Here is a 23,614-nt window from a genome sequence, read left to right as displayed (position 1 = left end):
ACTATGGCTATTTGAGAGAGGGAGAGAGAATTTAGGTCAAGTATAAATATGGAAAAAGTTCTTGATGCCAAGTTCTACAGGGCTGTGCAACCGCCTCCCAGGAGGAAAGAGGAGATGCTCCATTGTTTTCGACATTTCAAACTGGATGGAGGACTAAATATTAGACATGGTAGAGAGGAGCTTAAATGCTAGCAAGGGGATAGACTAAAATACAACCCTGCTATGAAAAGTGGCAACGGGAAGATGACACTGCCTTTCCACCCTATTCCACAAAGCAGCTCCCCCATACGTATTCGGAACCGGATCTGCTGATTTTGGGTGACGCAGACAAGCTTGTAATGCTTTCTGCTCCTGTCAGCCCCGCAGAGCCGATGCAGCCAGGAAGGAGGGAGCCGGAGCCTCCCCTGACTGCCACATGATGAATGGCGTTATTGCCATCCGGAGTACCGGCTCTGCAATCCCGCAAGAGACAAGGAGGCTGCGTGGGTATGGACGAGGACAGTATTTCAGCTGGAAGAGCCCAGCTTGACTTTTAGACCCCAGCCTGGGCTGGTAGAAAACCTTTTTTTCCTCTTCAAGAGCTGAAACGCAAACATGCTAAGGCTCCGGGACGACAGCGCGTGAATATTGGACTCGGTCTTCCTGGCAGATGGGGAACACGCTTATAGAGCCCAAGATTCAGTTGCTAACAACGTCGATCATGACAACAAGACACGTCAGCACATCGGGTCTCAGCCTGAAGCCAAGAGATATACGTGGATTTACCCACGCCGAGGCTCTAGCCTTTCTGCGCCTATCGCCTAATGACCATTTTGGATCTGGGATCTCCGTGCAAATGCCAAGGACCAGCTTCTCCAGGAAAAGGGGAGATGAAGACTATCTGGTCCCAGAAGACAAGAGCATCTCTGCAGTCTCGCGGAGCTCACAGCAGCTGGAGGGCAGCGGGAGAAGCACGACGTAACTCCCTCTGCGCAGCGATCATAACTTTGCAACAGCAGCTCTTTAACAGCTTCCCTCACTAACAAGCTGCTCTTGTTTTCATGTTTTGGAATGGCTTAATCCTGTATATGAAAACATCCGCAACAAGCAAGTGCATTAAACTGTGACAGCTTTTCACTGACCTAAGCAATTGCATTGTGAGAACGCCATTAGCGTCTCTCTCTTCTTCATCTAATCCCCCCATCCCCTCCCTCTGCCTTTTCCCCGGCCAGTAAGAGCTATGCTCAATACCACTATTAAATTACCCTTAGAAATACGCTCCTCAAAGAAAATCAATGCACATGTGTTTTAACACTTGTCACAAATAGATCAACTGGGCAATCAAACATATATTATTCCACCCGAGGTTTAAATAAATAAAAGGGCCACATGTTGATGGCGTGCTCCCCCGGCTAGTGCACCTCCTGGGCTGCCGCAGTGGCCCAGTGCTGCTCTCTGCTCCACCTAGATCTGTTCTCACAGTGATGTTGCATGTACAGCGCTGCTATGAAAAAGGCACAAGGGGGAAGGGTCGAGCCCCAGCGCACCAATGCTCATTGCACCTGGTTTTGCAATGATGCTAACGTACAGCCCGTGAGGTTTGGGAGCGTGCAATGGCCTGGCACCGGCACAGGCAGCGGTCCCCGGTTGCAGCATCAGGCTGTTGCACGGGCCTCACTTGGCTTGTTTTTCAAACCCTTCTCCCCGTTCCCTTCCTGACGCTATTACTTACCGCTCCTGGTGCCAGTGGGACAATTCTCCCCGGGAGCACGTCTCGGTGTCTCTATATAAAGGGCCATTGCTGATGGTTTTGTATGGGGAACATGCACACAAGTCTAAAGTACGTGATAAATACATCGTGAGCCTTGAAATCTATTCCTACTGTGAAGACGTTGCTGTGACTATTTTTACTTCAACATCATTTTCTCTCTTCCCCCCCCCCCCCCTCTTTTTTCCTTGGTCAAATTGGGACAGAGAGGGATTTCTTGCCGACTAATTAAAGCCCCACATGTTAATGAACTCCCAACACTTCACTGCCTCAGAGTGTCTGCAGCCCCACAGGAAATTAATAAGAGCTTTAATCACGAAGAGACTTGGAAGGTCAGTGCCTGCTATGGGTCTCCAAACACAGAAGGCAACAGAATCATGTCATATTTTAAAAACACCCCGCTGAGAAGCCATGGGGCTGAGGACAGAGGCAAAATAACAGGCAGAAAATGAGAGGTGCGGCTGCCGTCACGGGGCGAGGGAAAAGCAGGACAGGGGAGGCTGTAATCACACGCTCTGCCTTTGTCTTCTATTTAATCTGCCCTACCTTTGTTATTTCTTTTTTTCCCAGTGCAAGGCCAGATTACACGTGATCGATCTGCTTGAGAGTAACCCTTTACCAACCTACCTGACGGCTCATCTCGTGACCTTCCTCTCCATCTCCTTGCTAAACGAGCTCTCCCCAGTTTTCCCTTCCTGGCTATTTGCGTGCATCTTCCTAAAGCTCCTTTCAAGATATTAGGAGGTACGTGGATAAGTTAATATTGTAAGTAGACGCTCCAGATGGACCGATTACTGAATTAATCCGTAACACCTACCTGGCTACAGCAGCTAGTTATTTACAGCAGTCACCAAAGCATACACAATCTATTCATTCCTCAGCGCAGTATCAGGGCGTAGCACTGCAAGCACCAGCTCCGCGATGTATTTTTAGCCCAGCCCGGGTGAAACTCCAGTGCTTGGACTTCAGCTCGAGGAGCATCTCCAAGTAGAGACACAAACTCAGAAAGATAGCTTGGAGCAAGTGCTTCTGGGGCCGGACAGCACGGCCCCAGTTAGCAAATGGACTGGGGTGATGTTTCCACATGCCTATTCCTGGTACAACCCTCAGCCCATCAAGGGTTTTACTATCCACTCCAACAGGAGCACCTAGGGAAACTACCTGTAGGTCACAGCTATGAATCCAGACCTGGTCTGGACACAGAAAGTTGTCCACAGTACAGAAGACAACAGACTGGTGTTCAACACACAAGTCAGGAAAGCCTCAGCCTTCCCAACCCGGCCAGCCAAACCAAGCTGAAGCCCTTTGACTGTTCGCTTGAGGACCCTCAAAGGGAACATGCACCAGAAAAACATTACTGTGCCTGAACCTCGCATCTGCATGCAGCTCCTCCTCACCTTTCCAAACCCCTCCGAGAGGCTCCAGCAGCTCTTTCCTCTCCTCCCGCTCTCCCCAATTTTTCTGACCTCTGAACCTCCAATGATATGACTTCCTACCTGATTGATTGTAAAAGCTTCAGCTACTCTAATCACAGATCAATGGCCCGCTCCGTGGAGAGAAAATCATCCTCAGTAGCGTTTATCATCCCTGCAAACTTCTGCCGTCCTCCTCTTGCTCCTCTACCTCTTTAACCCCTCGCTGCCTGCAGTCTCCAGTTGCTCTCGCATCGGGCGCTCCACGCGACAGGCTGAGGAGGGAAGCAATTCCCGCAGGGCGTGCAAGCGACTGCTCCCAGCACCCTCACCAGAACACCAACTTCTGGTCTTGCCTTTTGCCCCTCGTCTCCCCTGACCTCCACAAGCTGGCTGCAATCCCAATACCAAGAAGGAAGGAGGCCAGAAATGAGTTCAAGCAGAAACCAAACTTCCCTGCAAGTTGGAAGGAGGCCCGGAGGAGCAGGAAATTTGGCCACCCAAAGCGAGCATCCAGACATAAGGGCTGAGTCTGGCTCAGCCATGGGCCAAAATGAGCTCCTGCAAGGCTCATACCCAAAAGTGAGGGATCAGACCTAACACATCGCTGTTCCAGCCCATCTCCAGAGCATGTTCAAAGAGCTTTATGCTCCAGAGGCCTTTCCATCTTTAGGTTTACAAGCTAAATCCCAAGAGGGAGGAAGCCCCCAGCACTAGTGCCAAGGCTCAAACAAAGGCTTGGCGATGCATAGCCCAGGAGAAAACCCAGCGTTACAACGGCATCAGATACACACTTCAGACACCCTCCTGCTTGCAGGCACACAGCAAACACTTCTTCCCTCGAGTTCAAAGACTCTTCCCTTTGGGCAAGTTATAATCGAGCACCGTGACGTTACCCGCACCGGCCGCTCTCAAAGACGCGGTGCCGGACGACACCCATCATCGCTCCCGTTTCTCTCCGGCAATTCCTCGGCCTCATTTTTGACTTGTGGTTCCTTATTCCCTCTTGGGATTTGGCCCCATCTACAGAGATAATTGGAAACACAGCCTTTGCATCCTCCTCCTGTCAGGAGCCAGCTGTCTGATGCTTTAAAGGCAATCTCCCTGTTTTCCTCCCCCCTGCTCCCCATGACAGCCTCTGCTGAGATCCTGGCGAGACGAACACCATGGGGAGTGGGAGGAAACAGCCCCGCTCCTTTCCCAAATAACTCGTCCTCTGCAGGCCAGCCTCAGCTTCCCCTTTAATTTCCAGCCAGATTTCATCTGGCAGCACTTTAGAAAGCGGTATGAGAAATCACCATCGGAGCGATAATACGATTATAGTCCCTCAACGGCCATAGCTGAGGATGCAATAACTGCACCCGTCGCTCACCTCTGGCTTTGGCCTCGCCACAACCCATCCTCCTCCGAGCGTCCCCCATCCCCACACTGCCCGCTGCCCCCCAATCCCCACTCTTGCTATCATTTTATTATATTTTATTATACGCTGGCCGCACCAGGAGAGAGAAGGAGCACCCAAACCCATGGGAGATGCAGACAGCAAACTTTCCCGGTGAGAGCCGGTCCGCCCACAGCGAGCATCCCTCCCTCCCTCCCTGCAAGAGGGGATGTCTTCCCTTTGCCGGCACCAACATTGGCCTCCTGAAGAACTGGGATATATATATACACACACACACAAATACATATATATATATATATATAAAAAAAAAAGAAGAACGACCCTCTTAATGAGCTCTGATACCCTCCTTGTAAAGAGTGGGAAATTATCTGCGAGTCTAGGAATATCTTCATTAAAAATGCATTTAGCTGTGGAGCGCTCCGAAAGAGAGACCTGTAATACATGAAAGATTAGCCCCAGATTGCTGATTGGGCTCTTTCACATCGTTATGGTAATTAGGCTCACACAGGCTGTTGTGCTGACTCCGACACTTTGCCGGGCTTGCCTTTGTCTGGGATTTAAGGTGGATTTTCGCCTGGCTCCTCACCCCTTCTCCCTCCCCACCAATTCCTCCCTTTCCGCTTGTCTCGGCCCCTGGCCAAGGAGCGGGCACTACCTCGGCTCATCAATATGCAAAGTGCCGCGATCCGATTCACCCGCGCTCCCCAGCTGCCTCTGCCAACCCCGGCCCTGCCTCGCACGGAGCAGAGAGACAAAATTAATGGCAATTACGAGGTGTGAGTGGATATTACAGCTCTCAATCTGATTGCCACTGAAACCAAATAAAAATGCAACTTAATCAGCCGATTGTTAAAGCAGGGAATAAACAAACGGCGATGCGCCCTTGTCCTTCCTAACGCGCTGCCCTGCTCCCCTGCCTGCGGACCGGGGGGAGCCCGGCTGGGTCATGCCTCCGGCAGACAAACCTTGCTCCAGTCTGGTTGGGGTTGGGATTTTTTTTGCCCCCCCCGTCACTTGAAAGGGAAATCCTGCTCAGCCCACCAGCCTGCGAAGATGGAGGGAGAAAGGCGTGCTTCAGACGAGGCGTGAGGGGAAGGAAAAAGCTCAGAAGGTTTCCAGGGAGGACCATGGCTAACGATTGCGGTTTTCAACAAGTCTCATAGCTCACCCCTTGTTGTGAAGTACTGCTTTAGCTTTCCTGAGCTGCTGAACCCCGTCCACGGAGCACACGGCTGCAGACCTCCTCTGAACCGCAGCAGAAATGCTACGGGAAGGCATGCAGCTGCCTGCGAGCCACTTGTTTAACCTCGACAAGGAGAAAGGACCATTTCGTGGCACGTAACCTGCGAGGCAGTGAAGCCGGGAGCCTGCTGTAACGCTGCTCAGGCGTCACTGCATCTTAATCCCCTGAGCTACAGCAAACAGCAAAATAACCTCTCCCTTTGGTCTTAACTCAGGATCCCACAGGCAACAAGGTCCTTCAATGCTCCCCAGCTCCTGAGACTCAACCAAGACCTTTATTATAAAAGATCCAAAGCAGGACATCAGCAAGCTCCTGGGCAGCAAAGGTTTCCGAAACCCCTGCTTGCCACCAACTGCTGAAGCACCTCTGGGGCAGAGAGGAATTTTAGAAGCAGTGGCCAAATCCAGCCAACCTAGAAAGCAGGGAGCGCAACCAAATAAAAGCCCACCCCATCCAGCCACACAAATAACAAGGCGCTGCCTCCTCCCTCCTAAAACAGGTCTGGGCTTCTCTGCTGCTGCCATCCTGGACGGTAACGCTTCTCTGATGACCCCGTATCATCGCTCACTAATCCCAGCCATGAAGCCCTCTAACCCCACTGCTCACCCTCTTATCTCTCGCTCCCCTAGCTGCCCATCTTAGATTTCAGCTGGCGTTTGCCTAATCCGGCTCTGAGCCCAGGGGATCTTGGTGGAGCCACTGGCCTTGTATTAACCTTATGGCACCGGGGCAGGTTTGGAGGCTTTCCAGATGCGATCTGAGCCTCTGACTCAGAATAATAACAGACAGGAACGATCATAAATTAATCTTCTCGTCCATCTCTCCCTTCCTCATACATGTATTGATGTGTTTCTATAGCCCCTCCGCATCCTCCCTCCGCTCTGATTCATGATGGATGAATCATCTATCCCCTGGGCATGTCCTTTAATTACCTACCCATTAGGTTTCCTCCTTCCTGGCTCCACATTTTATCCCCTCTCTCATTGCAGTGGGGAATACGCTTTAACCCTGCAACAGACCATGGGGGAAGAGTTTAGGCAAGTGTCCATGCACAGGGGGGTGCCGAGCTCCACGCTCCCCGGTGAGGTCTCAAGAAATTCCCTCTTGGAGGCAAAAAAGCTTCTGATTAAGTGGAGGAGCTGTTGTCGCAGCTGTAAGCCGGACACCTACCCTAGGGGACACTGTTGGGTTGTCCATCTGCTCCAAACCACCACCAGGTACGGGAGAAAGCCAAGCCCCAGCTACCATGAGAAGGACTGCAGTTTTGGAAACCCACCCCGTCCTCTCCTCATCCCCTGCCCCTTCAAATCTTTCTGCAAAGCCCATCTTCTCCAAGGCCTTGCAAATAAGGCACAGCGAGCGAGGAAGATGCAATGGAGATTGCTGCTTTTGCTAGGTAGCAGGGGCTTGCAGAGAGAGGCTGGGGCTGCCCGGAGCTGCACTATCCCTGCACGGTTTCGGGAAACCGTGGTGGGTGCTGACACACCATCTGCCTTCGGAGCACATAAAACTTTTCTCAGATCCCAGCCCCCGAAGCCAGCGTTCACGTCCAAAAAGCACAGCAGAGGCTTTCTGTGAACAACACCACCGCCACAAATAAACCCAAGCACCAGCAGGATGACAGCTGTAATGAACCAGTGCATACGTCCCACTTGGAGGTTTCGGAGAGGCTGTTCAGCTGCTGATGACTGATGACATTTGGACTTCAGCGAGGCAGTTTTCACAGGAAATCTGCAGAGCAGCCAGTTTGAAGACACCCCCTCCGCTTCCCCTAGTAATTGCTTAATAAGCATTGTATCGCAGCAGCCTCGTTTGCTGCGTGCACGTCTAGCGGTGAGGGACAACACCACGCCGGGAAGCCAACACTTACAGACTCATGAAAGGACCTCATGAAACCGCCTGTCCCAGACTCCACCGTCGAGGCAGCACCAGCTGTACCCACCCCATCCCCACCACGTATTTGCCTACGTTGCTGTTAAAAGCCCCCAGCAGTAGGACACACCGATCTCTCTTGCCATCCTCTCCCAGCACTTTCCGACGCTTGCTACCCGAGAGATTGCTCTTCCCAAATACCTAACCTTGATCTTCCCTACTGCAAATTAATCCGATTCCTTCCTGTTCTGTCTTGCAGTGGACACGGAGAGGGATCGATGGGCCTCTTTTCTATAACAACTTCTGACATATTGGAAAAACCGAGATCCCATCTCCCTCTCCTGCCTTCGGGTCCTGCAGACAGCACTCGGAGGTTTGCCGGGAGCTCTGCTTGGCCCCGCACAAAATTCCCAGCCCCGCTCAGCAGGGAGAGGAGCCGGTCTGCAGATCTGCTCCCGCCCTCTCCTGTTTCTCTGAGAGTTCTATCGGGGGGCTGAAGTCCCCGAGGCTGAAGGATACAGGGTGGGGAAGGATATGGGAACTAATATCCAACAGACCAGTGGTCATTTCTAGCTCGGGCAATAGAAAGATTTCAAAAAGCATCATTGAAGCCTTGCTCCCCGTACACATACACAGCTGTATTTCCTTCCACCCTTGCATTTCTCCCACCAAACGCCCCATGAGTGGGTGCCCCACTCCCGGGCTGCTGCCTCCTCCCAGGAGGGTCTGTGCCTGAGCTGGTTCCTCGGGCTGTGTGCCATCCCAGTATCTGTGCCACCGCGGCTCGGCACCCACCACAGCCATGGGGATATCAAAGCAAGAGCGAGCGGCTCCATCAGGAGTGCTGCTATTTATACCCCCAGGGACTGAGGAGCAGCAGCAGCAGCAAGGGAGAGCACAACGGTGAGTGGCAGGAGCTTGATTACCGAGGGGTATTTTTAGAGTGTGCGGGGGGCGCGTGTGAATCCTCTACCCCACCCCGGCGGAGGGTTTTCATTCCCCCCCTCCCAAAACCCTGATGGCAGCGCTGGCTGACGACACGCCGATGCTGCTCCATGCCTCGTGTGTGCAGCCAGCATTAGACCCCTGCCTGACAACTCACTTGTGTTCACTACAGCAAATGAGTAAATGGCTGCAATTACACTCAAAAAGCCACGTCCCCGTCCTTCCTCCCGACCCTCTGCACACACGCCCGGCACCCTGCAAAACAAGGTAATGGGTGGCAATTGAAATGCTTACACAGTCAACGGTACCTCGCTCTCGACTGGCAGAGCTGGAGCCAACGTACCGCACCGGCGGGTGCTGCTCCTTTAGCTGGCAGCGGGAGCCGGAGCTGGGTGCGTGCGTGGGAACCCAGCTAGAAACCATCTCCAGTCAAAGGGGAGCCATCGGCTTTTATAAACCCACAGGTGACAGGCCGGCCTTCCATCGCGGCTTAATCACAGGCAGACAGGAGCTGCTATTTGCAGGCACATTAACACAGCTGTGTCAACTTCTAGGTGAATCAGCTTTGCTTCATCAGACACATCAACAGACTCAGCACTGCCATCTCCTCTCCTGCTCAGATTTATTTTAATTGCAAGCTGCAAATAGCATTCTCTCTCATTTTCCTACCCACATCCATCTGGAAATATCTCTCAAATCTTCTACTTTTTGCGTTCCTGACTTTTTTAGCACACCCCTCTCCTCTTTCCCACCTCGCCCTGTTCCAGATCTGGGCTCAGGTTTGCAGAAGGGACCAGTGAGTCAGAAACGAGAAGGGTCTGGGTCGCAGCGGCCACTTTTTCAAAGCCCAGAGCATCTAAAAGCTGGGCCCTTTCTGACCGAGACCTCAAAAATTGCTCCTCCAAAGATGCCAGCATCCAAGCCTCATCCTGCCCGTCGCCTGTGCTGGACCCAAGGGATGGGTGCCAGCATCCCTGGAGTTTCAGAGCCTACTTCGTTCCCTCCTGAACATCTCAGCCCCACATTAAAGATGCTGGACACCCGATAGTTTCTATCTGTATGGAAAAATGCTAGCCCAGCATCTCTGAAAACCAGGCTGACTTCAGGGACCTAAAGCGGGTACAGGCACGGAGGAGCTAAGGAGAGAATAACTCCACAGCTACCCAGGTATAACCAGCCACGTCAAAACCTTCCCAAAAGGGTTCGCGTACCTCAGCCACCCTAGGAAAGCTGTCTGACGGCACTCAGCCCCCCTTGAATCCATCAGCTCTTCCCGACTCCCCTTGGATGCGCAAGAGCCATTTCAGACCTGTCCTTGGACACCTTTTACACGCAGCAAATTAATACCGGCAATCAATCATTAATCAGAGCTCTCCTCCAGCTACCAGGGAAGGGGGCTGAAGCAGGCCAGGCTCTGCTCCCATTTATGTCAGACAAATGCAAGCCCGTGGAGCGACTCCAGATCTACACAGCCCAACAGACAGCAAAACAGGGCTCGGCACTCAATCACACGGCACCCGAAGCCAAGCACAGCAGTCAGCGGCCCAGCATCTGGGCTATATTTGACTGGCTCCAGCAAGAATGCTATTAGCAAAGAGAAAAGGGAAGAAAAAGTGCACCAGTGGTTAGTCACCCGCCCAGCCTTGCTAAGAGAATGTAATCGTTAGATACGGCTTTTCCCATTATAGTTCGTTAATGACTTGCCATTGTCCTCCGAACATGTGAGGAGGGAAGCATGGAGGATCTCTCTGGCTGATTGCAGAGGTGTCCTGGACTCGCCACACAAAACCCTCAATCGTAATTAAAAGCTGCTATTTCCCATTTCTTACAAAGGCAGGTTGGCAATTAAATCCGCTCCGTCAAGAACTGCATTTTCCCTTACATATATACACATACACACATAGATACAGGTAGATTTTAAATGCAATTATTTGCAAAATAAGAAATGGCCTCACTCTGCAGGCATTTAAAAAGGACTCCCATCATTCCAGAGCGTATAAATATTTTTTAATGTCCTTAATGCAGCCATCCAGCCTCGTCCAACTGCTGCAGGGCTATTTCTTCCGTGCTCGGAGCCACGGCTGGATGGACACCCATGCCCACCCTGAATTACAGGAGCTGTAATCCACGTGCCCAACCGAGGCTACTAACCCGCTTATTTTAATTATCTGTGACACCAGCTATAGATATGTACTGTGAAACTCATGATCTTGTGATTTCTAGCAGCTCTCTTCAGGGACCACGCAACACATTACTGCCACAGACAACAGACCTGCTCATAAACTGCTCTGCCTGCATGTGCTGAGAGGAGAGCATCGGCTTTTATGGACCATGCCGCCTCCCAACTATTTGTAGCGACTGTAAAAACCATGCGGCAGCCGCCTGGAAACGGGCAGAAGAGCAATTTGGGGCAGATTTGAGAGCCAACATCTCTGATCTCCTAGAAGGATGCAACCTGCTGGGGAACGCAGGAGGAATCGCCGGCAAGGCTCTGCTCCGGCCGTGGAGCAAACGCGAGGCAGGCGATGCACGCATCAGACACTCGGCTGATCCCACCCTTGCACATCTCCAGCAAGTCGGCAGGGTTCCGCCTGTTTGCCCCTGCCGTGAAGAGCTCCAGCAGCACCAACACACTGGGTAGCCCTCGTGTCTCAGCGTGCCTCGGTCCCTGCAGACTCCTAGAAGCAGCCTGCCATGGCTGCCTTTAATAACTTTGCAATCAGGTTTAAATTGCCACTGCAAAAGGTTTATAAAAGTTTGTGTTGCCTGCTAATTAAATCCATACAAATGCTGGCTCGGCATTAATTTACTGTAAAATTAGTGTGAGGCTACAGTGGGTTATTTGCAAGAAATTTGCCCACGCTGAACTACCAGCGAGGAGCAGCTGACCTTGGGAATTATCTCCCCAAACCCTCCCCGCCACAGATCAGACACAGCTATTCTTCGAGGCGCCGCATGCAAATATTGTTGCTTTTCAATTATTTGGCGACTGATCCGACGACTCGGAGACAGCGGCTAATTAAAATCTAATTGAAATAAAATCATTTTCAATTCTGCCGTCTTTCATCGCCTCTTGGAGCAAAGGTTCCTTGTCTCGCGGACTGGCTGTCCTCGGTCTCGTTTGTCCCTTAGCTCTGCAAACAGCCCACCCGCCATCCTGCTCTCTGCCGGCGTGTTTGCAATGGGGCCGCCGCGGATGCGGGGCCGGGATACGTCCCCGCAGGGTGAAGGAGGGAAGGTGATGCGGGGACAAGGAAAGTCTCGGGGGGCGGGGGGGGAATAAATATGAAGCAAAGTGAGGAAAAGAAAGAGGATGGGAAGAAGAGGTATGGAGAAGGCAGGGGAGGGAGGAGAAGAGAAGAGACATCCAAGGCAGAAGAGGGAAGCCAGCCCCAGCCCTGCCCATCTCCATACAGATACCAATGAGGCACCTCCTCTCCCGGAGAAGCCCCCCACAGCCTGCTCCAGCTCGGCAGCACCCGGACCAAGCAACGGCTGAGCACGGGGGACAAATATACCCCCGGGTCCACTCTGGAGGCTCAGCCACACTGGTGGTGCTTGACCTGCTTCCGTGGGAAGGTATCACGGTGCCAGCAGGGACGGAGCAGAAATTAGCACGACGGCAATGCTGGCACAGCCTAATCCTACAAGGCTGAGCCAAGGGACCCCCTCCCGCCACACAGCGGGGTGGGCAAGGAGCAAGCTGGCTGCACAAACTCTGTTTCACCCTTAAAAGCAAGGGAAAAAATCATCTGCATAATTCGAGCAGAGGTGGCAGAAATGGCTTCCCAATATAGCTGCGCCTCAGCCACCAAATATAGAACTGGACACACTGTATAAAACCCAATTACTACTGTGAAAACCTCTCTCAGACATACACACTTGAGACTGTATTAACTCCAGCAACACAGTATATCTTGTCATGCCAATAAAGTTCTTGACACTGAAATTGAGAGGAGGGAGAGCATCTATATGTACACAGGGACCAGGGATAGGGAGCCACGGAAAGCAAAGGATATGGGAGAATCAGCTGATTGTAACAAGCCAGTTTAATTTGCCTGACACATTTGCCCTAATATTTTTTCTTTTTTTCCCTCAACGTCTTTACAGCTCAGCAGGAGTAATCATAATAACAAAAAAAAAAAAGCCAACCAGGGTTATAAATAAAACGGGAGACAAAGAAAGAAAGAAGCACACGTGGTGTTTAGAGGCAGCGAAGCCACCACGCTGGGGTCTTTGGAGAGAAGTCCTCCTGTGCGCCCCCTCGGCTATCCTGCATTTATGCCTTTGTGGCCAGATCAGATGCTCTATCTCGAGCCGGTCACTCGGCACCATGGCCACGTGCGACTGGCAGCACGAGAGCATCCCATGGTGATGCCCGAAAGCGTGGGCATGGGGAGGCGCTGCAGCCAACCCCCCCTTTTTTGGGGTGCAGAGGCGACGGAGAGGCTCAGGGGGCTGTTGCAACCCTTTGTTCAAGCGGAAGGAAAGCTGCCAGCGTGCCTTCCCTTTCTCCCCTTGTGTCCCTGCATCTGCTGCATCCTCCCCATCCTCGGGCAGCATCTCAGGGGCAGAGCTCACCCGGAGACGCCCGCCGCCAGCCCCTTCCCCCGGTGGTACTGCTTGCAGCTGGCTCCCACCTGAGGCACCCGGCTAACAAAGTCGGCTGCTCCTCGGGTTTCACTCGAACGAAGTGTTCTTCATTATTAATCCTCACAAGAGGTTGCAGAGGATCACATTGATCAAATGATATCTGCATTAGCAGGAACACAGCAGAGCTGTCACTACATTACACAGCTCTTTCTCCCTCTCAATATTCACAGTAGCTTAAGGGCTAAACAAACTTGGTTTGAGGAAGGAAGGGAGAGTGGAAACCTTTTGCCTCCACCGCGCAATTAACAGCGGGCTGTGGGAAATGGCAGCGATGTCTGGCAGCTCGAGGCCGGGGAAGCCGTGCGGGGTTGGGATACCAGGGAGGCAGAGGCGCCAGCTCAGACCCAGCCCTAGCCAGGAGGATTCTGCCCAGCATCAATGACAGACCTGCTCCTGCTCCTGGTGGACACAAGTCCGCACCAGCAACTTGCCCTCCTTCCTGATGCGGAGACCAGAGGCAGCTCCTGGAAAACAAATTTCCCTCTCCAAGCTCGGGGGAGTCCCCAGTGGTCAGGGGAGAGATGCTACAGGAGGGGATGAGGACTACAGACACCGCCTCTGCTGTGCTTCGGCAAGGGATGCACAGCACCAGGGGGAAAAGTTCACAGCTGCCTCCAGATGTGGCGAGACTCAAATTGCTAAATATATGGGGGGGGGGGGGGAAATCTCAGTTTTCATCTCATTCATTCCCACACAGTCTTTTTTCTAGCACCCATCGGCCGCACCTCAATGTGCCACAACGTGGGGGCAGCCGGAGCGAAGGTCCCCTCGCACTGCCGAGGTGGCCTGGCATTTGGGACAGAGATGTCCGCGGGTTTCTCCTTGTGCAAACCGGTCCATGACCAAGTGGGGAGCAAGGGGCAGGGAGAGAGGAGGATGGCACCCAGCTGCACACCTCGCACAAAAACTTCTGCAGCAAGTTTAATTAAAAAACAAAGAAAAAACATGGGGGGGAGGTAAGGATTTGCACCGAGACGAGAAGAGGTCCTGCTCTGCTCCTCGGAGCATTGGCAAAATCCTTCCCATCCCTGCGTGCTCTTGGGGGAGGATGATGGTTCTTCATATTAATGGTAAGTGTCAGTGTATCAATTTCAGACTCTCCGAGAGTTGAGATGAAACATGTGCCAAGGTCAGGGCTGGAAGGCTTAAGTGTATCTATTGTCATCCGCATAATAGCGTATGGATTCATTTCTATCATTTTTATCTCTCTTCTTTTTTAATAATCCTATAGCAAGGATATAATTCTCTATTAATACATTATAGAAGAAGCTTAATGGAAAAAAGCGGGGTGCTGCCTTTTTTTGTTCCGACTTACAAGCGGCGCATACAGAAAGCTGGGGTTGGAGGTTGCCTGTTCTCTATTTTTTTTAACTGAAAAAATGTTTTCGATAGTTGACTTGCCTCTTCTTTTTTCACATTACCTTAGACAAAATAGGAATATAGAGCTCTGTCTCCCGGGGAGGCTCATTAGAGGTCCCCAAAAATTGGAGGGTTTCTGAGTCTTTATTTCACGGTGCAGGGTTTAACAAGGACATCTCTCTCACAAGGCTTTCTCCAAAAAAATCATTAAAAAAGGAGGTGACAACAAAATCCACCCCCAAAAGTGGGGTTTCAAACAGCCAGCTATCCCTCGTCCTCCAAAGAAATCATGTCTCAAACAACATAATCCTAACAAGTTCTCCAGATGTCCTCTCAGCCTTCCAGAAAATAGAAGACAGACATATCTTGAATTTTTCATGTGAAAAACAGTCAGGGAAGTCAGAAAGCAAACAAACAGAAACAAAAACAGATAAAAATGAAGCTTTTTAGTCCTTCTACACATGTAAACCTCATCTCCCACAGATTCCAGCACCTGTTTTTTCCTACTCTTTTAAATCTCAGTGTAGCTGCCGTATGAGAAACTACAGCAAACAACTCTGGAACTGGCGTTACGAGGTCTGCTTTGGGAGAGGACGAGCTTGCTCCCCCATCCACGCCATGCCCGCCACCACACACAGCTACCGGCACACAAATAAACGCCTGTGCGCCCAGTCCTTGGCAGGGTGAGCCTGGGCTTTGCCTGGACAAGCCGACTGCTGCCTGCAAAACACCTGACGTGCCACGGTCGATGCTGGCTTCCTGGTGTCAACTCAACTGGTTGACCGTAGTCAAAAAGGAGCCTCCAACCATCACCTTGCCAAAGAAGATCGGTCTTATGGCACCCTGAGATGCAAGTGTAGCAACATGGAAGAGAAAGCAAGGGGTGCAACTGCTGGACAACTGAAGAGCACTGACCAAGACTAGCAATGCCGTTCGTTCCTCCCAGCATGGCTAAGGAGCAGCCGACACATATGGCATGGTGTCAGTTGGACCTGTCGTCTCTAATTGGGAGCCCGGCTTCCCGCCAGTCACTGCCATCAAGCAGGCTGTCACCTGCCAGTCACATCGCATGCAGCCTTAAAATAGGCAGCCCTAAAATACCGCATTGTTTTAACCGAGCGCTGGCAGCTAGAAATGCCTCCTGGAGGAGAGGAGGTGGGAAGGGGAAGACAGAGCAATGAGAGACCAAGAGAGCGACAGCAGCGTCCTTGCGCTGATGCCAAGCCTAACGTGGGGGAGTGTTGTCCCCCACCGCCACCACCATGCCGCAAGGCATTTCTTATACACTTGCATGGAGGCAGCAGGGACATCCACCTCCCCTCCATGAAGACCCCCTTCCACAAGGGCTTCTCCTACGACTTACAGCTACTCCAGTGGAAAAGCCTCGCGGCTATATTCCCACTAACACAGCTGTTACTCCAGTCCTATCTCCTCTTGTTTAAAATATGATGATCAGGGTAAACGGCTTCCAGTTCCCTGACATCCAAAGCCCAGAGCAAGGAGATAAACGTTAACACTTCCAGAAAGCTGTAGCGATAGAGAAATTACGGCCAGCTCCTCTGTGGCTCCAAAGACCTGGCTGAATTCATTCTGGGGCCTTCTGCTATTCCCAGCAGAGCACAACGCAAGAGCTGGACAAGGCCCAGAGGTCCACACTTTCACCCCATTTACTAAGAAGCCAAAGATATCCGAAACCCATTATTTTTAGCATAATTTAAAAAAAAAAAAAAAAGTAGTAAAAAGAAGAAAAAAGAAAAGCCACCCTTCTATTCATAGCACGGCTCAAGAGGATACAAGTTGTAATGCTGAGTGAAAGCATCCTTGGACGACAGCCCCTGGATCCCTGCTGTGCACAGCAGGGCTGAGGCTCAGGGAAGCCGCTGCAGAGAAACAGGATTCAACCTCTGCCCAAACCACACACTGAATCCAAATGCCAAAACATCCCGGGATTCACAAGCAGGGGTACGGCGAACACAGGCTCATCTAAAATGCTTTTAATCTTTGCTCCCAAAAGAGCAGCCTCCTCCCGTGGGATTTCTATGGGAAAAGAAAGAGTTGCAGGTACGCAAGGAGGGAAAGAGAAGAGAAGGATGAAAAAAAAATTTATTTTCCCATCCTCAGAAGCAAAGTTTTTGGCAAGAGCCTGCCCCACCAACACTTGCTGCCCCAGAGCTGTTGCTTCACCATGGCCAGGCAGGGTGGTATGGGCTCGCTGGCTCCCTCGGAAGGGACATTGATCTCATCATCGCATTAAACGTCGTACCAGCGCTCACCGTGTTGAATTAGTGCCGGTAGATTTCTCCGACTAGAACATGTTAGAAATCACAGTTGGGTTACAAGAATCAATTAGGGCCAGATGGGGGTGCGGAGAAGTTAAATAATTTGCCTTATTGTAGGATTCGGCGCTATGGCAAAGGGTTCTTTACATTTTCATTTAGATTTAAAAATCACTCGAGTGCACCCTCTGTATAATTCAATCGAGGAACGGAAGGGAAACTACCAAGCGGGTAAGAGATATATTGCTCTTCTCCAGAAGATAAAAGTGGAAAAAAAAGAGAGGGTGAGAGCGCAGATCCTCAGCGGGGGGAAATCTGCATAGGGGCATCAAAGTCAATGCGGCACCATCAGTTTACGACAGCATCACCGTAATCCAGAGGAGGTAAGAGCATGTCCTCTCCCATCAACCCTGACTCCGTTTGGCCGTCAGTGGGAATTCAAGCTAGACATTTTGCAGGACAAGGTTTATGGGGACCGATGCTGAGTCACCACCCCATCCCCAACCAGTACGGGAAGCCAGTCACCTTCCCATCGACGGGACAAGGACCCACGCGGACTGACTCCCAGCAGAGCTGGGAACTGGTAATGAAACCTAGCCAAGGTTAGTCGGGGGGGGGGGAAGAAATACTCGCTAATATGCAGCACACCTCCACTGCTGCAATAAAGACGAGATTGAATTGCAGAACGTGGCTGCGGGTCTTGTTTCTCTACGTTTCAATGTTGTGCTCCAACAGGTCGGAATATTGTTAGCAATTCCGTCTGCAGAGGAGACATTGCTGAGCTGGGTAAAACATGTGGCAAATTTCTTTCTGCACTCATCTTGGATCAGGTGAAGGCATTTGATGATATAGGCTCCGGGGTTATTTGCATTATGGGATTCCCAACAGTCCTCCTGAAATGGTTAGGAGCATTATGTAAATCAGCCAGAGGGGAAGCTTTTGACAAACGTCTCAGCTGATGAAACAACTTTAATCTCAAACCTGGCTACTTTTCCAATTACCTTGTACGTCTTTTGCCACCAACTGCTTCGTAAGGGAAATCCAGCCTTTACGGGGGATCCCCGAGTCGTTACGTTAGAAGAAGGAAAAGGGCAAAGATCCTCTTCAATTTTCCATCTGCGTGCATGGACTAATGCGATGTGCTTTTTTCAGACAAGAGGAAAGGTTAAACGGAGCCCTCGTCGGAGAGGAAAGCCGGAAGGCTTAAAGCCGAGATCTGCAAAGGAATCTGAGAGCCGGGCACCCAAAGCCCACTGAAAGTCAAAGGATGATGAACATCTAAGCCCACAAGGCTGTTCTGAACCCTCTAAACAGAAATAAGCCCAGGCGCTTTCATGCCTGGGCTTGCCCGCTCCAAAAGAGCACCAGATACAGAGGGAGAAGCGACTGGGATCCATCCCACTTCTCTCCCCTTCCCCCTACACGTGATGTGAAGGCAATACAAGTCTGGCAGGGATCAGCAGAAGAAACAGTAGCATTGGAGGGTAAGAAAGGGATGAAAAAGGGGGCAGAGAAAGGAAGCTCTGTGCCTCAGACAGCTCCCCTTTTCCAGAGCTCAGCTTGAATTTGCACCTACTCAGCATCACTCAAGACGCTCAGCTCCATTACGTTTTCATTTCCACATCTCCTCGCCTCTTCCACGCACCAGACAAGACTGGGACTGTGAAGCACCATGACCTCTCCAAGAGAAGTCCCTTTCTTGGTCATGGACAACTCGGAACTGGGAAGCAGTGGATCATTTAACAAGAAATCTCAGAACAAATGACACTGTTTAAAGGAAGAGGAACAACATCTAGAGACTCCTCTCCAGCTGGTTTTTAGAAACAACTTCATTTCTGTTGCATGTTGACAGTTGCCAAGCTGCTCCCGAGCTCGCTGCACTGGAACGTCCATATCTCCTTTCAGACACACCTTGATTAATTTTGCTTCATTTATTATTTAAGCCCCGTACCTTTGTGTAAAATATTTAAGACCTGACTCATTCTTTATTATTAAGCCCTGCCACGCACCCTAGGAGGCTCTGCGATCTCCATAGCCTTCGATCTGCTAGAAGAGAACAAACTCATCTCAATCCCTTGGTAAATATGAGGGATTGCTGGAGGGATGCTGTCAGCATCATGCTCCCTCCTACCTCGGCTGCTGTACCGCCTTGCCACGGAAAACACTCTTAAAGGCTAATTCACTTTCCAACATCTGCATGGCTCATTTGCTGCTCTCCCCTCTCCCCCTCCGTTTCTCCGCAGCTGGCATTGAAGTCGGTCGGCTCCCAGTAATCCCCATTTGCGGATATAAATGGAGCGAGCCGGGAGCTGTGACTATGGCCAATTAGCCACCGGCCGAGGGTGGCTCGGCTGGCGAGGCTACATGGAAATCCCTCTTGCCCACGGGGGCTGAGCCAAAAGACAACGTGGGGAATGCAATGCAGACAAAGCCTCTCATTTCAGATGCTTTCAGGGTGGTGATGGGGCATCGTATGGGGTTTTTTTCCCCCACCAGAGTCCCAGATGGCTCCCATCATTTTCAGCCTAACCTTGCATTTCTTTTACATCACTGACTCATTTTTGAGGCAGAGGTAGAAACAGCCTTTTTAAGCCTAGCCTTGGGAAGCTGGAGATGGGATGACTGTGGCTTCACACCAATCCCACTCCCAGCTTGTTTTCTGGATGCAGAAGGACTGCAGTCAGTGGTCACTCCTATCTCTACGGAAGGCATCCCCGAGCTTCCCCTTCCCGGGCATTGGTGCTTGCCAGCTTAAAAGCTGGGTGATCAAACCGTGCCTGGTGATGGCTAGGCTTAGGAGGAATTTACATCTGAATTTCACAGCTTGGGTCAAACTCTGTAACAGGCTGAACGGAAACAGAAAATGTAGTGAACGCTTCTCTCCTTTGAGCGTGGATCTACACCCCGAGATGAAACTCCGTGGCTAGAATTCATCCCTACTTCAAAGGCACCAGCACAACTCAAAGGCAATAAACCCAGGAAGGGGAAAAGAATGAAAATATTTCAATGGCAAAAGACAAGGCCTTGCATTTCTATGGCTCTCAGAGTACTTTGAAACGTAACGAAGTGCACAGTCAACTACAGGTCACAAGAGAAGTCAAGTTCACGTCTGGAAATTAATCCCAGCCGATGGAAAGGGAATTTTAGAGCAATGAAACACTACTAGTTGGAGCCGCAGCTATGCAAAACCCCAGCTGAACACCTTGCATTGGACTCAGGGTAGCGCTGAGCTCAGCTAACTACAGCCATTTCCAAGTCAGGTACCTCGTGCAGGTTCACTTTCAAAGCTCCCGCCCATAGCTGACAAAAAGCAATGGCCAACCCGAATCATAGACTGGTTTGGGTTGGAAGGGACCTTTAAAGCACCCTTTCAATGAGCACCCTAGCTTTAGACAACTTTTTAGGGTACAATGAATCGCCCTCTTGAGAGACCCAATGACCACCAAGACATTCAACAGCTCCCACTAGATTGTCAGCCGACAAATACAAGCCGACCTCGCCTCCCTGTGGTTTGGGGAGGGGAGCCTTGCTGCTGGAGCCCAGCCCCGCTGACGACAAGTTCACACCAAATCCAACAAGGAACAAATTACACATCTGTAAATATCAAAGGCAAGTTGTTTTGCGAGAAGTTCAGCATCTCGGGTTTGGGTTTTCTTTTTTCTCCGCCCCCCCCCAGCCTCTTTTTAAGCTTTGTCAATACCAACTGTGCTTTTCTTCCTGGAAACTGTATAATGATGAGAGAAACCATTTATTTTTCTCTTTAAAGGGATGAAGTGTTTTTCACCGATATTTTACATGTCTGTAAAAACGATTTACAGGATTGAGTGGACGGGTCACACGATGCCCTTTGCCTGCTCAAGGGAAGGGGGAAAAAAGGTCACTCCAGGGTGAGATTTCAAGAGCTGCTTTGCTTCTCAAAGGCTTTTATGTGAAATATCATTCCCCTGCGTTTTTGGCAGGGGAAAAGAGAATGGGACTTTAAGCACTAGTCAGCATGGGCTCATCTCAGGAAAAACGATGGTGCAAGACAAATATAATTGCATTTGTTAAGGGACTAAGGCAGGCAGACAGAAGGAAGGCACTGGACATGGTTTAGTTCGGTGTCAGCTAATCCTCTGGAACGGAGGACGTGTGCAGGCAAGGCAGCCCCAGCAAGGAGAGCGGGCGGTAACAAATACACCCGTCATGCCTCTAACGTGCTGTTACAACTAAAAACCAACGGGGATGATAAGACACACGCACCCCCAATAAAAGTCAGGTCAGATCTCGTAACACATGTCAAGTACAGTGGGTTTTCCACCCTGTGATGGGAAAGGCAGCCAAGTTCCAGAAAGCATCCAAAGGAAGCTACGAGCATCGCGATGGGGGAAGGCTGGAAGATATCACGTGAGGGTCCGCAGCTGACCCCCGTGACTGCGGAGCATCTACGTACCTCTCCTCCTCCACCACCTTTGCTTTACCTTTCTGCCTACTCCAAAAGAAACCACCGTATCCAATCGGCCACGTAAGCCGGAGATGACTGGAAGGGCTAGACTTCCTCCCTTCTTTCTCTCTACTTTTTCTTTTTTTGGATTTATGACAGAGAGCTGAAAACCAAGAGCCTCTATTCCTGGAAGAGCGGCGCTGGCTGGGAAGCCCTGCGGCTGGCAGCTGCACGAGGCAATTAACCCCCATGCACGCAGAAAGGGAAGGAAAGGGACCGCCTGCAAAATGCACGGCAAAGGGAAGCGGAGCCCAGGTCCCCCGCATCCCCTGCTCACTGCCGTGGGGCACAGCCAGCCAGGGAACCGGGGACATTACCTCCCCCAGAAGACAGCACCGAGGGCCGCTCGGTGCTGTCATACGAGCTGGGGCTTGGATCATCCAAAGTATTTAGGCAGTCAAATATCTTGCAGGTCCTGAGCCCCTCAGAGCCTTCTCATGCCTGAATCCACGCTCCCATACCACGATGCAAACCGAAGCCCCACAGCACCTAGCAAGATCAGCCGCTAATTAAACCATTCCCTTGACAGCTTGCAAGTTAGTTATGGCTCATTATCCTCACTTAACCGACTGGAGAAACTGAGGAAGGAGAGAGATTAAAGGATTTGCTAAATCTCCGGCAGCAGTCAGTGGCAGAGGCAAACCCGGAGCTCATAAACATTATAAATCCCCCACCTCGGGGCTCCCAACCCCGCACATCCCTCCACTTGTCGTTTTTACTACTAACTATTGCTTATTAAGTGCTGAGTGTTTGCAAGAAGTAAAGCCTAGAGAGCACCTTGCTCCAGAGCTCATGTCTGGAGGGCAGGTATAAAAGGCAGAGGATGCTGCCTCTCCAAACACAGATCCCGCAGGAGAGGTTACCCAGCCCAAACTACCGCACTTGACTGCGATGCTTAAAACGAACCCGGTGCCCTTTTAATGCCCCCCCCCCCCCCCCCCGGCTGCTGGCAGCATCTTGGAGGAGCTGAAAACAGCCCCCATTTTTTCCAAGCGAGCCAATATATCAGCCACGGGAAGGGCTGGCGAAGCGGAGGGCCCCGGGGAGAGGCTGCAAAGCCCAGTGGCGGTGAGGAAGAGGATGCTGAGAGAGGAGAACGAGGGCGGCTTGGGAGAGACAAGTAGCAACGAATTTAAAGGGAATAAAGGAGACGGGAGAACGGAGGGAGGAAAGGGAGCTTTAGAAAAGAGGAAGAGATTGACAGAGCGAAACAAAGATGGAGGGGAAGCACAGAGAGGGAGACAAAAATAAAGGAGAAAAGCAGAAGAAGGGAGTGGGGAGAGAGAGGAGGTGGCAAGCTGGGGAGAGCTAAAACAATGACAGCAATTTAGCAGCAGAGTTTTATCTTCGATATTAACAGGGAAAACCAACCCCCTGCTTAAGGAAGGTGGGTTTCTCTCTCCAGCTCTCTCTACAGCACGGCCACCGAGGAAGGAAAGAGCAGAATGGGGCCCGTCCCCTCCTACCGGCAGCATTACTGTTCATTAAAGACGGGATATTGCCTGCTCCCCCCTCCTTGTTCCTCTGCTGCGCTGGATTATATCCTCATTACCCCCTCAAGGACAGTTTGCCAATCATCGTTTGGTTGTTATTATTATTCTTGATGACAAACTCCGGCAGCTGCCACTCCCTCGACAGAAAATCCCTGCCTCCCATATCCTGCCCCGCCATGGGGAAGGATCTTTTTTCCCAAGGGGGGGGGGGGGGGGGAAGACCATTTCAAGTGCAGCTTTTTTTTTTTTTACTCTGCTTATCTGTTTCCTTGGGTTCTATTTGCTATTTCACCGCAGATGGGCTTGGTTTAGAAACAAACAGGATTTGCTGTGATGCCAGTAACTTCCACCTCCCAAAGAAAAAAAACCCAGCAGAGGAGGTGGGAAGTCGGGACGCGGGGCTGTACGTCCCTGTTCTGCAGAGCAGCTCCACGCCTCCGTCCATCCCATCCCTCCGCACATCACGCCCTGAGGTCTGCAAATTGGGCAGCCGGGAAAGCAAAGCGGGCGAGCGGAAAGAATGGATTAAACCTTAGGTCCGAGACTCCCTTTGCCCCTGTGGTTTTATCCAGGAAGAGAAACGATGCCTCTGCTTGCCATGGAGAGCACCTCTGCTGAAAAACAGGGGGTTCCTGGAAAACCCAGTTTATGGACTCCAGAGAGTAAAAGCCCACAGAGATGCCATGAAAGGGACGGAAGGAAACATTCATTTCCAGCTCTGCTGGGCTCCCT

General features: G+C 51.2%; 1 protein-coding gene across 8 annotated transcripts in view; it reads right to left on the bottom strand.

Moving 5' to 3' along the window:
- The window catches only part of OPCML (opioid binding protein/cell adhesion molecule like), a 365,810-nt gene that overhangs the window by 64,224 nt on the left and 277,972 nt on the right, over positions 1-23,614 (bottom strand). The gene's annotated exons all lie outside the window — the stretch shown is intronic.

The sequence above is a fragment of the Aptenodytes patagonicus genome, chromosome 23 (assembly GCF_965638725.1).
Source record: "Aptenodytes patagonicus chromosome 23, bAptPat1.pri.cur, whole genome shotgun sequence".
NCBI classification, from domain to species: Eukaryota; Metazoa; Chordata; class Aves; order Sphenisciformes; family Spheniscidae; genus Aptenodytes; species Aptenodytes patagonicus.
Note: the sequence above shows the minus strand (reverse complement) of the source record. Positions and strands in the feature narration are given on the sequence as shown.